We start from the raw sequence: 18,682 nt of genomic DNA, 5'->3' as shown, positions 1-18,682 counted from the left end.
CCCTTTGCCCTGGGCGGCTATCGTACGCCCTTCTGTTGTTCAAGTGATCGCAAAAATGCCGCCTATATTCAATAATATTGATCTATACAAGAAATGTGACAACTTTACGTCATTACATCTTCTATGCGTTTCGATACAAAAAAAATGGATGTTTTGTCTTTATTAATAAAGTTATTTGATTACCGTTGTTTATGTTCACACTGAATATATTTAATAAAACATATATTTTATTGAATATAAAAAGAAGATAAATCATAAAATCAATATATCAGCAAATATAATGTTATATATGTATAATTCTGAAAGTAGTATGTACATCGAATTATCTATAATCGCATTGCGTTTGAATATTCATTCAATCTTTGTTATCGCAAAGCAATATTTAATACAAAACGTTTGAAGTATCGAGAAAATGTATTGTGAAAACGCTGAGAGAGCGTTTCTCTGATTTTTATAAATTCGTATGTTCACGCGTGTATTCCTGCTATTCAATATTTCCATGCACCGATACAAATGTACGTAATCTGTTTATATACGCAAGATCAACATTCGTATAGCAACCGCCGCTTACCAAGTACTTCATGCAAGTTTTTACTCGCAATGTATATTTTTTCAGTTTTATCAAAGAAATATCTCACGATGAAAATTTAACAAATCGTTAATATATCGTCGATTGATCAGGGAAAAATCTCCCGGTTGGCAATGTACCAAGAGAATTTGTACCGGATTAATTGTCGCCGCGCGATTCTTGCCAATTGAGATAAATTAATGTGTGTTCGATCGACAGAAGCAAATACGTCGCATTCCGGACCCATGTTCCAGATGAGTTGGACTAATGGAAAACGGTAATGTCGTGATAATAATTAGCCTAATAGATTTTCGGGCGAGAGAACGATAGAAAAGTAAGGACGATGAACGGCACCCCGGTTGGTCGTACTAATTGATAATTAGACGACGAGCAATTAATCATGCCTCTTGATTCCCTTATTCCCCTTTTCCCCGTGGGAACAACTGAGTATTCTGAGAATCGAGGAGCTAGGATGTTTAGGTCCATTCAGCGTGGCCATTCGTTAATGAAGTCGCGTGTCGGGACGCGAAGTTCATTTCCCTCTGAATGCGATGCGTCCGAGAATCATAATTACTGTATTCCTGGCGCATACCCTTCCTAATGCGATACACGCTCGACGACTAACCTTCTAGTCCCTTCCTGTCGTCGCAGAATCCCAATTAACTCGGGCCAAATGATATTGAAAACGTGTAATACATCGTTCGTGCGACCTATATTTTCTATTTCAAATTTTGAGATTAAAATTTTCGAACTCAAATTTAACAAGTTCTCTTAATCGTATCGCTATTTTTAAACAACTTATTAATGCAAACATGTATATATATATCTTAACATGTGTAAAAATAATGTATATATTAATGTAAAAATTAGAAAATAATTTATATATTCCAGATTTTATACATTATATAATTATATATAATCTGAAAAATTATATATATAATTTAAAAAATATAAATTCTTTTCTAATTTCTATATTAATGTAGAGATTATTTACTTTTATGTATGCTAAGATTTTTATGATCATTACATGTTTTAAAAAATTTTATATATATCAAAATAGAAAATAGAAGTCTAGCAGAATAAGAAAGAAAACTTATACTAAAGATAGAAAAAATGAGGAATTACTTTTGTTTTTGTCTATTATATCATATTTGTATTAATTGATTCGCGCACACATATTTCTTGTATAAATACGTAACGTAATCCTCGCAAATATACGCAGCGAAATTAATTAGCATGCGGTGTCCTGGTGTCGCATATTTATCAATTTCTGGCCGGGTTACCGAAGCGTCTCGCATAATAACGCATTCGCGCGGGATCTCCTTTGATCCTTTTGGTAAATCAATTTCGATACGCATGGAATGCCGATACAGCCGGACGAGCTATTCGGACATCCTGATGAGTCTCCATGTGTTCTATGAACTCCCTTTTATCAACCAAAAACGGCGCTGGCCGCCGCATGGAATGGCATGCACCTATGATCGCGCAAGCATCCGTGGCACGATACGCGCCCGCGCGCAGTCACGTACATCGTATGGAAGTATATATGTGTTAGTTAATGGAGGCGATCATATAACATGATCTACACTCTCGCGTACGGCTATAACGTTTCGATTATAGGGTGCTGCTATTCGACCCGGTTAAACCATCGCGCATGGATTTAGTCGTGGCTCAGTTCCCACTTCCAAGTGAACCAATCATTGCCGAAGCCCGATATCGAAGTCGCGGTATATACGCCAGGCTAGGCTAACGAATACATTATGCGAGATCGATTAAGACGTAGTTGCCGTTGGGTTAATCGAAACTCCATGATGACGATAATATCATTCAGTTACGATATTATAGATATTGCGTTTTATTTAATGAGCATCCCACGTTAGCGATTCATATTATGTCAATTATACCGATCGATTCTGACGCATCAAATATTTCAGTTTATATAATAAAGTTATAATTATAAATCATGTGAATAAAATGAGAGAAAATGCTTTCATTCATAATCGTTGAAAGAATATTCGCGATAAATATGGATCTATTTAAAAAAAATGGAATTAATATATTATCAGTGATAATATATTGATTCCAATTAATAGTTTTATTGATAAATATTGCAAAAATGAAATCTTATAGAGATGAGACGAATCAATGAGTAGTGGTTGATTTTTCAGTGAAATCTTATTATTATTATCAATGAAACATAAAACAAAGGAGAAAAGTGTATTTTCATTGAAGATTAGTGAAATATTCACTAATCTTCGATGAGATTTTGTCACTGCTTTAATCAGTAATATTTGCATTGATTCAATTTAAAAGAGATTAAAATATTAGAGCACTTTTATCTGAGTTTTTGAAACTAAATTAATTTTTAAGTAAGAAATTATAGTATAAATAAAATGAAAAGATGTAACCGAAAAAGAGCATATGTATCAGTATGCAAAAACATAAAGAAATCATGTTTAGTTCTTTTTTGTTTTTCTGAAAAGTCTATAATATAATTATTTAGTAGTATCTAATATATAAATAAAAATATATTATATATTCTCAAATTTTAAAAGCGTCTTTTATGACTATTTTTAAAAGTCGACCTTTTCGTGACACATCTCCTATTTTTTCCCTTTTCTCTTTTTTTCTTAAAAATTATAAAATATCAAGATTACAAGAATTACGATTGAATAACGTGTTGAATTTAATGGCGGTTTATGAGCAGTATATGATTTGAGCAGTATTAGATTTAGATAGGGCAAGCAACCGAAAACGACCTACGAGCGAGCAGCTAATCAACGAGGCGAACTGCTCGTATGTTGACAGTACCGTCGATTTCTACTCGTAAAGCTTTGCGTGTGCATTGGTGTGCATGTAGTATATATGCATGCGTGGATACATGTGTACGTAATTGTAATGACAGCGTTTTATTTCTTATTTATTTGTATCATATCGTTTTTCATGTATTCGATTTTTTTCGTATACGAACTTGTATTTATACATAACAATTAAATGTTTATAAACCGAGTTGAAGGATCGTAGATCGACAGTACAATTGAATAAGCATCAAGATGTATTAGAAGATTATTTTTAACGCATTAAGCAATTTCCTTGTGTATTTTCAATTTTGGCAAATAAAAAAATAGAATATCATATGATTCAGTTAGATATAAATACTCATTTTTCTCTCTCGTCCTCAATTTTATTTAAAACAGTGCAAAATGGAAGTGAAACAAAGCTTACATTTTCATTAAAACAATTCTATTTTCTCTTTTCCATTTGTAAATCTAATTGTTGAACGCCAAGTCGTAAAGACACGATAAGAAAAAGAATGAGTTTGTGAAACTATAGTATTTGTAGAGACTTATCTCTTCTGCTTTTATACTGTGAGCAACTATGTGCATCTCTTAGTCGTTCATTGATGTTGTTGACATCGCTCGCGTTGTTGACGAGCGAATTCAATATCGATATGTTTAAGCAAATTTATGATGGATTCCGAGAGAGATGTACGAACAAACACGTCATACATATGTGAGTTTGGTTTTCTTATATGTATAATCTCAGTAAATCAATCTCAAAAAAATATACCCATCTGTCTGTGTGTACGCGCATACATAAGAATACATACGCGAGTTGTGTGTATAAAGATTCCTTCGGGAATTTTTCTGCAGGGTGTTTAAAATCCGCGATTTTCTGCACATTACTTCGCGTCTCCATTCTTCTGCGAGACGTAAGTAAATAGGTAAGAACGATATTAGATTTACCCAGGAAGCGGACCCTTTCACGTAACCTACGGCCGGAAAAACTCGCGCGAAAAGCGATAAACGACGCGTCACGGCGTGTTTCGCGATATCAATCCGATCGTCGTGAGCGCGAAATATATTTCTGAAAATAGATTATCGGTTCAGCGATGCGGAAGGTAAAAACGCTGAAGCATGTTGTCACGGATGCGATCCTATATCCCCCGTTCAAATGGGATAAAATACCAAATATACGCGATTCAACAAACTAGATTCGGTGAAATATATGTTCATAATGCTTTTACTTATCGCGAATAAATCACGTAGTCCTCCATCATGTCGATACAAATATTTATTCCTTGCAAAAATGTAAAAATAAGATAGTGATATCCTTTTCAATCTTTGTACAAGAGAGGCCAATGTTGACGCCGTGAATTATATTGTAGCTCGAGAGACTTTCGACAAACTCGTCGGCGTATATTGAAAAAGTGGATATATAAAACGATCACAAAGACTTTCGCAAGGACACATTTTCATATAGCGTCGTATGTATCGGGTAAGAAAGATTCTCCGTATATTCCGATAATCCATTCCTTCGTCGTCACGTAGAGAGCGTACACTGACGTTACCATATATACGCGACCGTATCCCTAATAGAAAGTTTTCTTTTTCCGTTGGACTGTATTTTTCGTTGGGCGCATCGAATATCCTCCCTTGAATTTCATCGCGACGTATCTCGTATTTTGCGCGCTTTTCGCATGTACATATACATGAGCGTCCGCGAGAGATCTGTGCTGTGATATCGGTTTCTCTTCGGAATCTAGAAATCCCTGATTCGTTCCGCCTGTGCATTGTCGTTCGTCAGGCTACAGTAAAATCCTTTATCTGGTTTTCCGGCTGCGTTTTAAGGTATCAAAATAGTTTCCGCGGATTGCACATCTCTCGCATGTACGCCGCCACACTCTGAAGATTTATACATATATGTAATATAATATGAATATTATATGTGGAAGTTTTATCTGTCATAAAATTGTGACAATGCATTAGAGATTTAAGATTCAGATATTTGAGATTTTCGAATTAGATTAGATAAAGTTAGAATTCAAGCTTGTATTCATTATTGATGGGTACTAATGATGTATTTACACGTTTCGCCAAAAGAGTGTCAATCGATTGTAATCGATGTTATATTTAAAGTAATACAGATATGAAACGCTTTTATTTATAAAGTGGACAAACATAAATCCGGTATGAAATTGCGCAGATAAGGCGCGGCAGACTTGATTAATGAACGTTCTATTGTGTGCGAAACTAATTCCATCTTTTGACTAATGTACTTTTATGATGGAAAACCATCGGACAAATGTACTTTTGTGTATTGTGAGATATGTAACTTTCTTTTATAATTTATGATAAATTCAATAGAAACAGTTCTCTTTCTTGTATGTGAGTGTTAAATTTCAAATTGACACAATTAAAATTTAATAAAATATATATATATATATATATATATATATATATATATAATAATGAAAAATATATACAATTAATAATATTAAATTATATTGAAAATATTTAGAAACAATAAAACTGAAATTGAATTAAATATTATATGCTATTAAAAATAAATACGCATTTTAATACGCAGAATTTTCATTATATGCAAAATAAATATAAATAAATTGCAGCAACAAAATAGATGTACTAATAAATTAAATTAAAAAATAATTGAAGTCATATTTTTACTTTATAATTATACTATGAAACGTTATTTGTTTATTTCACTGATTCAAAATATATCTTGTGAGGGCTTAAAAAAGTTTTACATAGGTATAAAATTGATTGTTTCGCAAGGTTGCACAACTTCTTTGCATTCGCTAAAGCGAAATTATAATTAAATCATTTGCATGCATCGAATAAATTTACTCACCAGCCGTTGTATCGCCGTTACTGCCGTCAGCTGCTTCATTCTTTGCGCCAATTTCTGCTCGAGACTCTTTCACTTCGACTTCACGCACACGTTGCCTCGCAGGAATACAAATGCTGAAAAATACAGTATATAGTATATAGTATATAGTATATAGTATATAGTATATAGCATATAGTTATGTAATAATGATTTTGTTACGATGCAACATGTTACGACGATATCGTTGTGATATTGCATTCGGTACTCACGTCATCTATTTCCGCGTCCAGGCAAAAACGAGCTAGAAACGCATGTAACGTGGTGGTATGATTCGAATTTTTTCGCGTCACTCTACCAAAAGCGAAGCTAAAATTGTCAAAAATATTCCCGTGTAGCACACATACGATATAAAACTCTCTTTTTTAATTCGAGCGAATAAAGTTTGAACGTTAATCCTTTCGGACATGTCTTGTTCATCAGTTATCGAGATATTGTCGATATTCTAAAATTTTGGCTTCTCTCTCAAAATGGCCATTTTATGCGCGCATACGACGTTTATTCAAAACGCACGGCAATGTGCCAACGTGAAATACGATCGCACACCGCAAAACACGTTAAGCGGTTGCACGGTACTTTATTCGGCACTCGCGATATCGATTTACGCACGCGAGTCATTTTTTAGCCGGCACAAAAGAAAGCGATCGATAGATACGAGCAAATAGCGCGGACAATCACGGATCAATACTACTTTGATTACGAATTTAAATCCCTGACACACAGTGCGATCTAGCGTGAAACCGCGAATGTACATCGCGCGTATGCATGCGCTGTGGGCTTTACAAAAGTCGAATGACAGCGATAACGGCATATGACATAGTGACATAGTGACATTTGACGTCACGAATGCGTTCACGCTTGAAGATAGTTACTTGCGGGTTTTAAACGCATCGCATCTAAATATTCGTGCACCATGATTGTTCGAAGAAACGTCTTCAAGCGTTTGTAACGTCGAATGAATAATATATGTAAATAATATAACGTCTCAGGAAATAATTACTTTACTCGATAATCATATAATAACTAAAATCTGTAGCGAAAAATACTTCAATTTTTGAGAAAGATGTGTTATTTTAAACGACTATACAAATTATAAAATTCACTAGATGTACCGCTGTCATTCATCGTATTATTCATGTTTCTTTACGCGCTATAAAGTTGCAATGATATATTCCTATTTACCATTAATTCCACAAATGACTTGTAAGAATCCTGGAGTAAGAAATCGATGCGCCAAAAATATTATCTTGCACTGAAAACAAGATAAGACGATCGATTGATTAATTCGGCGTCACGAATGCCTTCACGCTTGAAGATAGTTACTTGCGGGTTTTAAACGCATCGCATCTAAATATTCGTGCACCATGATTGTTCGAAGAAACGTCTTCAAGCGTTCGTAACGTCGAGTGAATAATATATGTAAGTAATATAACGTCTCAGGAAATAATTACTTTACTCGATAATCATATCAATAACTAAAATCTATAGCGAAATGTATTTCAGTTTTTGAGAAGGATGTGATTATGTTACTTTAAACGATTATGTAAATTATAAAATTCACTAGATGTATCGCTGTCATTCGTCATGTCGTTCATATTTTCTTACGCGCTATAAAATTGCAATAATATATTCTTATTTATCATTAATTCCACAAATGACTCGTAAAAATTCTGGAGTAAGAAATCGACGCCCCAAAAATATTGTCTCGCACTGAAAACAAGATGATCGATTGATTAATTTGACGTCACGAATGTCTTCATGCTTGAAGATAGTTACTTGCGGGTTTCAAACGCATCGCATCTACATAAATATTCGTGCACCATGATTGTTCGAAGTATCGTCTTCAAGCGTTCGTAACGTCGGGTGAATAATATATGTAAGTAATATAATGCAGGAAATAATTAGTTTACTCGATAATCATATCAATAACTAAAATCTGTAGCGAAATATATTTCAGTTTTTGAGAAGGATATGATTATGTTACTTTAAACGATTATACAAATTATAAAATTCACTAGATGTACCGCTGTCATTCGTCGTGTCGTTCATATTTCTTTACGCGCTATAAAGTTGCAATAATATATTCCTATTTATCATTAATTCCACAAATGACTCGTAAGAATTCCGGAGTAAGAAATCGATGCGCCAAAAATATTGTCTCGCACTAAAAACAAAACAAGACGATCGATCGATTAATACGCGAAGCGCCTTTTGAACAAAGATGTGCATGAAAGTATGAATATATATAGTCAGTCAATCATTGAGTATCGGAGCTGCTCGCGAGAGCAGCGCTGATTGGTCCGCCGTCGCCGGTCGGCTCGTGGCTTTCGGCCCGCTGAGGCCGCCGCGAGCGCGAGCTCGAGTCGACTCGCTCGCTCAGTCGTACTCGAACCGCGCATCGGCAAAGGTCGTGCGGCGCGCTCCCTCGCAAGTCCCCTCGCGGTGCCCCTGGTGCGTGCGCGCATACGTTAAGCTGCCACGCGAGACCTATCACGTTGTACATCTCGTAAAGCGTTGTGTTTCTCGTACGTATACATTAACAGCATATGTATGAAAACTTTAAAGTGCACGCGACGAGCAGCGTTTTCAATTATCGTAATCGTCGCCTTCAAACTCGCGGTGATCGCTTTTTAATTGTGACGAAATCGAAGTTGGAACAGTTTGCAGAGCGCGCTGTTCAATTATAAATTATTAGAACGTATCGATGTGCGGCACGATTCAGGTGATTGCGCATCGCTTGTCACGCGAGACCACCAGTTTGTTTAGAGCAACGCTATGAAACTATCGTCGAAACTCGCAGCCATCTTTCGAGATCCCCCGCCTCCGCCTGCGTCACGTTCGAACGAATGAAAAATTCGATAACGGGCGGATCGTTTTCCATCGTGAAGGATATCGCGACGAGGACGACGACGCGAAAGAGTTTACCTGACTCCGTCGCAGGATCGGAAGCGCGACGATATTCGCGAGATTCGCGCGTGTCTTGTTTCAAAAGACAATATTTGCGCGATCGAATGTGCGTCGATTGATGCTGAAAAGAGTTTAAACGGAATTGGATGCTCCGAAGTGACGTCAAGACGCGCGTAATTTTTCGCGCGAAAGACGAAGACGATCCTCTCCTCTTGTGTGCGCGCCGCGGGAAAAGATAGATCGTCTTCGACGTAATCTGGCGTTGACGTGACCTAGCCTAACCTAATCTAATGTAACTTTTGCACAGTGCTGAACTTCACCTGGTCTACCACCCCTCGTCCATCCACCTCTGTCGCCCGTCGAGGTTACGCGCGTGTGAGTGTGTGTGTGCGCGAGCGCGCGCGCGCAAGACATTCTTCCAAACTGTGCTCGTCGGACGAGATGTAACTTCGTGCGCTGTCAGCTGGCTTACTGTGAGTAATTATAATTGCACTATTTAAATAATATTTTGAGGCAACACGCCGAGAATTATTGGCTACTCCTGAAACGTGCACCAGAAACGTACCACTTGGGATTTTTAATAACGTGATGAGATTGCCGAATTTACAGTTTCGGGCTATTTTAATTAAATTCTGGCGTGTATGTACGCATATCATTCCATTTTATATTTAATAAAATAAAAGAGAAGGAAAGAGAGGAGGGAGGAAGAGAGGGAGAAAGGACAATATTAATCAACATTTCAAACCGCGTTTTGCAAACTCTTCTTTTTCTCTTGTTCTATTTATTTTAAAATTCATTTTATTTCCTTGTAAATTGGATTTTTTAGCAACTTACAAAAAAGGAAAATATATGCGAGTAACGTATCGTGTACAACATGAGAACATTTGTTTACAATTTGGCATAAACAGAAACGAAGTCGAAATTAGTTTAACATAGAAAAACGTCATATTCGACATGTACAGAGCAAATTTAATTATTTTTATTCTATAATATCATGCGTGAGAAAATACAATAATAAAGTGTTTATTATAAAATTTTTATTTTTTAATCTCTTAGAGCGTTTTCATATCGTTTACATCAAAAGTTGCAGCATGCTCTCTTTGTCTCTTTTCTTTGTAAAATTACATCATTGCATATTTATATGTAATAATGCATGCTAAATTATAAATATGACTAAAGAGTTTGTTATTTATTTAATAGCTGTGTAATTTTTCAATAAGCTTAAGGCGCATAGAATATTGCGGGATATAAAAATATATATTTTTCAAGCCTTTTATCTCGAACATTTATAAATATTCAATTATGCTCGTCATGGTATAGGTACATGAATATTTAACTATCAGTTATGAAGCAAGGACAGAAGCGTATCAAAGTTACATAGAGCTTTGAAGTAGTAAATACATTTTTAGCTATTACTTATGCTTTTAATCATGAAATTCCTTCGAAGCGAGAGTTGATCTGCATGTAATTCGGTCAACAATCTCATCACGTTTATATCCGAGATGAACATCATATTTGAAATATTCATCTTTAACCCTTCTGCTACCTTCATTGTTCTCTTTATCTTAATCTAATTAGTATCAAGCCTTTGAGATAAAGTAAAGGAAAGAAAGAATTAAAAAAAATTGAAAGAATGAAGAAAACAAATTGAATAGAGATATAAATTTAATAATAATTTCAACATATTATATTTTATTAAATAATTACTAGTTTTTTCAAAATGTCTCATAACAATATTAATTAAAATAATATGTTTTGTCTACACTTTATAAATAATGTATTTTAATATTTTTTATTATTTAATAGAATTGTGACTTTTATTTAGAAAAATAGAATTATATAAAAATTTCACATTTTTGTCTTATTACATTTATTCTAATTTAATTATTCTACATACGTTGTAAAAACGTTGTAAATACGTTGTAAAAACTATTTAAAATTACTTCTAACGCCGCATTTTTTAATATTAAAAATACATTAAAATACATTAAAAATATTAACTGAATCATGTTTTATGTAATTTAGATATTAATTTATAAATGAGAATATATATATATGTAAAGCCAATTATCTCGATATAATTTTGCTCCGATGAAACTTTAATTCAAAAATCATCTGGAGATGTACAGAATTTTCAAGAGACAAACTACGATATTAAAAATATCTAGACACGACGTTAAACAGTCTCGAGATTAATTGCGTTCGTAAAAAACAGCGTTCAAGTGCAAAAAGACGCGGGGGAAGATTGCAGAAATAATATCCGCCTCCGCTTTAAAGGTTCATCGAACCGCGAAGGATCCGACACTCGCGCATCACGTTGGCACATGGCGCCGAAAATAGTCGGTCGTTTCGGAGCATCTTTCTGCGAGCCGTTTAGGAGTAGCCCGACGGAGAAAGATGAAGAGGGTGTAGCGTTGGCGCTAATTGGTTAATGTCTGTCACTACTTCGGTGCGGAAGGCGCACAGAATTAAAACCAGTTATCAACTGGCAAAAAGAAAAAGCCAGTGGTCCTTGCCGCGATCTTTTTAGTAAGATTGTGTGTGTTTTGGTCTTATAGTTTCACGATCACTTAGATGTAAAAGATATATTACAGTGTAGCAAATATTATTTTCTTTATTTATTGAAATAAATGTAAGACAATTATAAAGCAATTATCAAAACAAGAAATTACATTCGTCGTTTTGATGCCGATTATATAATTTCATCACACATTTTTTTCATTTTCGTAATACACGTCGGATTTATTTGTCTAGAGATCTTGTTAAGGTCATGCAAGTACGACCTTATCGTGAATATATTCCGCGACCTCGAGGCACGTGATCCCACAATTAACAATAGTCGGACGTTTACTTTGGCGGTGCAAAGGAAATCGTCTTCGTTATTTGAAAAAAAACACATCGGAGAGAAACCCTCTTCCATCTTACTCCGATTTTTTTGCAATTAAGTTTTAATTCTAAAATATGCTTGTCAGCATGTTTATCATAGTTGGAAATTGGTTGCATTAATGCCAACAAACTGAAATTACCTCATCGATAGACGCGTGTAGCGCATTATTAAATTTGATTTACAGAACTTATCTATATTGAACTACGTTAATTAATTTCTACAAGCAATTTTGTAATTTACGTAATATGGATAAATCGATGATCAGCTTACCGAGAGTTGCGTTGTTTGGATTGCACGCGTATATTTACTGAATATTACAGTAATTATGTTTTTATATGCTGGGACGGACTTAATACGCATGCATGCAAAATGCGGCGGAATTCAAAATTGCGGTTTTCCGCAAGCTAATTGAAGATTATGAAATAATGAGAGCAGAGAAGCGTGCACATTCTTCTTGAAAAAATGCGGGATTTTAAGGCAGGTTACGATTATGGCCTTACTGTGCGTCGTAAATATCGTCGCGCGTTATACTTATCTTACATATTGTGCGCCTCGAGTGGTATTTGAGATTGTACCGGTAGCGTGTCTGTGTTATTTCTTGATATCCTTTATACGTGACTACAAATATAAAGTACTATTATCGAGTCTGGCTTCGAATTTTGCGTATAAGCGCACGATTCTAAGCGATCGGTAACCGCGATTCGATTCTCGCACGTAGAACGAAAGTATGAGAAATTGAAAGATTCCAGATAGGGCGCCGTGGTGTTCGCCACCGACATGTAAGTCCGTAGTCACGTGAGGCCGAGTGACTAACACCCTCGTCTCTTGGCTACACGGGAATACACTTATGCGCCGAGGCATTCATTTTCCGCTATCGTGAGCCGTACTTTTCGCGCAAGTGGCTCGCGAGATTGAAAAATTCTAGATAAGAAGATGTTAAACTGCATCCTTCCCGCCCCTTCGAACGTCACAAGTGCGACCACGTGACTCTTTCTTCTCTATTAATCCACTTTTAGATTCAGCTAAAGGGAATTAGAACAATCTGTATCGATATATAACTTCTCCACAAATTTCTATTGAAATATCCTTTTAGTTTTCCTGGACGTAAATCTAACATCTCATAAATTTCAATATATTTTTCATGTAAAAGTAGTATACGGTATAGTATTTTTACAGCGTGCATGCGCGAATAGTGATTATAACATGGATGGTATTACTTTGAATCGATTAATTATGAAACGCGTAACTATGATTAATTAACAAACATTCTATAATTTGATATTTCGTTTAATATTTATTAATGACAATCGATCGCTTGGATGTTGCAAACGAAATTTCACGTATCATCACGTCCATGTTACTGCACAACAAATATTGCCGGCGAACAACGTCGCGCTTTGTAAGAACGGCATCGAATCCGTCATATTTATGGAAAATTAATAGCATTCCGGCATCAGAAGGATGGAATGCGAAGTTGTGAATTCCTCTCCCGCGTTTTCCGCTTCCAATGTGAATTTATTCGCCGCGTAGCCATGCTTAATTCGCTGGTAATTACGCCGCGCTCGCATACATTCTCCGCTTTGAAATTTCATCGTAAGCGCACAGTCATCCACTCAGCCATCCACGAAACAATTTCATATTTTCAATGTTAAACTCAGAGCGAATACCAATATCGCGAAAATTTCTCGCGACGTATCCGCGTTGCCCCGCCATTTCGTCCCGACGACCCATTTGCATAGGACGACCGCTGCTGGCACGGCCGCATTTTCACGCGACGTTTTTATTAGGCCGATGCAGAACCGGCAGGAAATTTCTTTCCCGCCGTTTTGCGAGATTCTGAATTGCGCTCGCTGCATCGCGAATCCGGCATTATTCGCCCCCGCAGGACAAAAGTAAAGACCTTCGTTGCGCGATTGACGCCATTAGCGTGCACCATTGTAGATAGACGGGCGCATTTCAACGGCGAGTGCACTTAAAATTTCCATTTACTTGCTGCACGCAGTCCTTCGTATTGGTGCAAACGCATCCTTTTACGAAGAGGATTGCCGACCGGGTGAAATCTCCCTATCGCCTCGTCGCGGTTATTATCATTGAATGTGGAGAAAAATACGTGGAAATATTTTGAAGTATACTTCAAGATGGCACTTGACCGAAATATCAATGAAGGAGAAATTTTATCGAAGACACTATTGCGTCTGGCATTTTGTGAAATTGAAAAATTTTGTAAAACGCTTTACATTATTAATAATTTAAAGTGAATATTATATTCATATATACAGTCCTGTTTTTGCATTAGCAATGTTTGACTTTAGCATAAATAAGATTTTTCATCTTGGTTCATTTTATTTTAAACAACGCGCAAGTTTAGAAATTTTGGATTACGAATATTGTTTCAGAATATTCTTACTTGAATTCTGTAGAAAGACAATCAAACTTTGTGCACTTTCGACACACATAGCAGCCATTGCAAAATCGATAAGAATACCGTCTGTTTTTTATATTATTTTGCTCTCACATTAAGTTCCTTATACGCTCTGCCAGATCTCGTTAGCTGGGCTCCCCGTTACGAGGGTGGTGTAATGACCTAGGAAAAGTAGTTGAGTGCTTAATACAGTAATCAAGGATAAAAGTCGGCCGTTCGCATGAAAGGTGACGAAAATTGGAAGGACCTTTTTCCAAGAAAATGTTTTTAGTATGCCACACATTCGGGGAATGTAGCTAGATTATATCTCGTACCTTGATAATACTCATTGCGAGAGGAATTAAAAGGGAGAAGAAATTAATTTTTCCGAGGAAACCTTATTAGTGACGAGGCAGATATATATGCCGGAACATCATTAAAACTTTAAATGTTGGTTTTTATACCAATGTTCTTAGTTATTCCAAAAACCCGCTGAGTGTAATCCTATTTTAAATAAACATCTCAGACAAATCCATGTGAATAACGCGTACAGTACAAGTTATAATCTACTCGCATAATTTATTCCAAACTTGAAATGTACATACTGCGGTAGAATTCTTATATGTCTAGCGTGTTATACTCTTCCAACGAGTTAAGAACTGATTTACTGTCAATTTAACTTTCGGAATTTGCTAAGTCAACATGTCAGTATGTAATATAAAGTATAACTTTTGCCAAAGTTTATAGTATGTATATTGCAAGGTATATGGCACGTTACGTTTTGCATAAAACTGTGATTTTCTTCAATAATGCGTCGAATTATTTATCTCACGATTTTTAATATTAAGCAAGAAGATTCCAGAGAGAGCGCGATAGAATCGGCGCGTACGAACACTTGATCGTTCCCACGCATTTTCTTCTGGAAGGGCGCGTTTTGCTCGCGTGCTTTTCTTTCTAATACCGAGAAGCCAGACAGGCGTTATTGAAAATCCGTATGCGAGACTGCACGGCGACGAGACCGACGACAAGACCAACGACGACGTCGCAACAGCTCGTGTGTTCAATCTCCCTCTCTTTCCCTTCCCGAACGAAGGACGCACATACTTTAGCCACCCCTTTTAAGTATTCCTGCAATAGCGCCGGGGGCCATGTGGCGTGTAACCCCAAGGTGAGTTCCCAGTCTTGTAACCAGCTAGGAATTGCGCCAATATCTTCGTCGTTGGTCGAAAGCACCAAACAGGAGCGCTTGTGTAAAAGAGAAATCTTTTCTCGAAGAGAACATTGACAGCGTCGATGTAAGAACAAGTTCGACACAGTGAAGTTTGTCGTGGAATTCACGGTGGTTTTACGTTATACTGTGAGATCCCTTTTAATGTAAAGTTACGTAGATAAAACGGCTTGGTTATTTGTCTATTCATGCTTGCAATCTCGAGCAAGTTTTTCTCTCGTGAAAAATTATTTATGTATTTTAATAAAGAGAAGTGTTCAAATTTTAAAAGAAGTGAAGCAAAAAAAGATAACTTGTGTTTCAAGTAGAAAATGTGTGTAAAAATGGAAGAAGGTTTTGTAAAGAAAACCATAATTTTATAAATTATAAGAAGAACAAAAATTATTGATCAAATAACGCATATCGTAATAAATAATTCTATAAGAAGAGAAAAATGCAGTATGTAACATGATATTAATTTGATTTTGAATTCATGAACATAAATCTTTGTAGTTCGTATTTTAATTATAAATAATATATAATATTTTTAAAAATTTTTTATTATTATACAATATACGTATATTTAAAAATATAATTTGAAACATAATACTATTTTCTCTATCTTTACATAAATATAAATATTACGCTAAAACAAAAAGCTATATTTCACAAATTCTTATATTTATTTTAGAAGATTACTCACTTAATAAGTTAAAAAAAAAAGAGTAAAAAAATCCCGAGCAAGCATTTAATTAGCGATGTAGGAAAATCTGGGTATAACAGGATATATACATACTTAGCTGGTGAATAACGAGCCAATATTGTTCGCAAGACGCTGCGCGTTTAAAGGTAATAAAATAATCGATACCGCGGCCGTCTAAATCATTATTGACACTTCATAATAAAGCAGATATTGGAAAAATAAGTTTACACTATAGACAAGGGGGAAAGAGAGAGAGCGGGGACATCCATGTCGCAAGAATTGAGATACGTCTTACTGGATCCTGGGGACAAGTTAGCCGGGAGAGCGCTGCACGGAATTTCCGCGTAAACGTTGCGGTACATCGCGCGTTTTCGGGACATCTCGAGAAATTGATGCCCCCGTGGGAAGGGACAGCACTTCCTCCTAAATAAGGGACTCGCGCGGGATAGTCGCGCGAGTTTGGAAATTGTGACCGCAACGCGACCGACGAGAGTTTCCTTGTCACGTGCGACTAGGATCGCGCTCCCGGGATAAGCGCTTTAATCTTCCGCCTCCTTCTCCGTCCGGTGCCGCGCGCACGCTTCGTTTCAGGAATAAGTCGGTAGGTTTATTGTCATCTAGCGTAAACGCGGAATCGCGTCATCGTCCTTGTACGGTATTTATTATTGCCAAGGATTGCGATACGCGCAATCTCTTCCAGTTTAAATTTTGACATATCGTTTTATTTGCCGTATGACATATATACTAGCATGTATATAATATTGAAATAAAAAAGAGCAATATATTGTATAATAGTTTTTTATTTTAATGCGCGCGCAAAGTTAATTTAATATACTTTTTCATTTATTAAATTAATTTTTTCCAAGTTGAATTATTTAAATTATTCGAATATTTCAAAATTTTTTGAATATTTTAATTTTCAATCATAAATTTTCAATAAAAAATGGAAACTATGAAACTGAAGCTATTACAATAATTAAATTGAATATTTTTATGCAATTTTTAAAATTATCTCCTAATAATTTGCCTAAAAATAATACGAGAGGATTTTAGAAATAAATCAAAATTTAATTAAATTTATAAAAAAAAATTTAATTAAATTTATAAAAAATATATAAGAATTTTAACTTTCTTTTAGTATGACTTGACATGACTTTGCTTTAAATTTGTCACATGGTTTCTATCGTGTAGAAATTTCGAGAAAGTCACAAATAAAATAGATTCGTGCAACGATTTGAATGCACTGCAATTGAGAAGGAAATTCGTGCCAAAGATCTCTTATTGTTTATGTTTCAAACTAGTTAGCAATAGATATACTCATTCGATGGGGGACGGGAAGGTGGATAAAGTCAGTAAACTAGGTAAGCTAAACTGACAATCATAGCTTTAAAAGTACCGTATAGCCGAAACTTTTGCCCAGGATTCCGATCCGTAGAAATTAGTCGGTTAGACCGAAACTTGTCGAAGTTTCATATCACGCTGCACTTTCCTGTTCCTTGATTTGGCACGTGAGAAGATTTTAACGGATACTGTAGCAAAGCACAAGGTGCACGTGTATGGCCGTACGAATCGAACGAGCGTAAAAATATAAAAGAGTTTGCCGCTAATAAGCAGAATGAGATTATCAGTCATCATGAGCTATTGTACAATTTTTTATTACGCGCGATTTGCAGCCAAAAATTATATCTGCCACGCTTGAAGTTTTATCGCGTTTTAACGTCACTACATATGGGCCAATATTAAACGCGATATAAACGGTATAGTAGCGGCCAATTTGGTACGGAAGCGAAATGGGAGAAAAAAAAATATCGTAGACCGGTTGAGAGTTTTGGTCGCAGCAAAGTGCGCCGTGAACGCATTTTATTTTACACGGCGGACATGCCGTATCAGCGTGGAAAGTGGAGCACGCTCGCGTAGCCATTTCTACACCAGACATTTTTCCGTGCCTTTGCAGCTCTTTCTCGTTTTGCGTTCCTCTTCTCCCTTCCTTTATTTCATTTTTTTTTAATTTTTTTGACATACCCAGAGATGCGCAAATATTTTACGTGAACTGATACCCAGCACACAATATACGCGCGCTAGTGTTATAAATGATAGTGCGAACATATTTTGTTGAGATACCGCTTCTTTTTTACAGTCGAATATATGGAAAAAATAGAGAGCTTGTTTGATGAATTCAAGATAAATTCTCCGATAAATTCTCCTGTCATTTTGATTCAAAGAGCAACCGAGTAAAAATGCTGATAATTTGTTAAGCGGACCGAACGAGAAATATATACATATATATATATATATATATATAGAAATAAAAATTTGTATAT

At 35.7% G+C, this 18,682-nt stretch overlaps 1 protein-coding gene and 1 long non-coding RNA gene across 6 annotated transcripts in view; one reads left to right on the top strand and one right to left on the bottom strand.

The window, feature by feature from the left end:
- Window positions 1–4,952: 4,952 nt before the first annotated feature.
- LOC145962715 (uncharacterized) lies at window positions 4,953–7,509 on the bottom strand. Of its 2 annotated transcripts, none has more exons than XR_014435931.1 (3): window positions 7,439–7,509; window positions 6,221–6,333; window positions 4,953–5,253 (listed from the first exon to the last, which is right to left on the bottom strand). It is a non-coding gene; the product is annotated as an uncharacterized LOC145962715 (long non-coding RNA). The 2 variants fall into 2 exon arrangements; XR_014435930.1 differs by lacking the exon at window positions 7,439–7,509 and adding an exon at window positions 6,469–6,514.
- Window positions 7,510–7,972: 463 nt separating this feature from the next.
- Window positions 7,973–18,682, top strand: part of Ddr (discoidin domain-containing receptor 2) — a 171,821-nt gene continuing 161,111 nt past the window's right edge. For 2 of the 4 annotated variants that reach the window (XM_083084181.1, XM_083084182.1), the window contains exon 1: window positions 8,648–9,636. The gene's annotated coding sequence lies outside the window, so the exon portion shown is untranslated. Of the gene's footprint in view, window positions 8,133–8,647; window positions 9,637–18,682 lie in introns of those variants that run through there. The other 2 variants (XM_083084179.1, XM_083084180.1) reach the window with 2 other exon arrangements.

Source organism: Camponotus vicinus, unplaced genomic scaffold, assembly GCF_025532165.1.
Source record: "Camponotus vicinus isolate PSW18456_S1 unplaced genomic scaffold, iyCamVici1.0 SCAF_12, whole genome shotgun sequence".
NCBI classification, from domain to species: Eukaryota; Metazoa; Arthropoda; class Insecta; order Hymenoptera; family Formicidae; genus Camponotus; species Camponotus vicinus.
The sequence above is the reverse complement of the archived record's forward strand: the minus strand, read 5'-3'. Positions and strand labels throughout refer to the sequence as shown.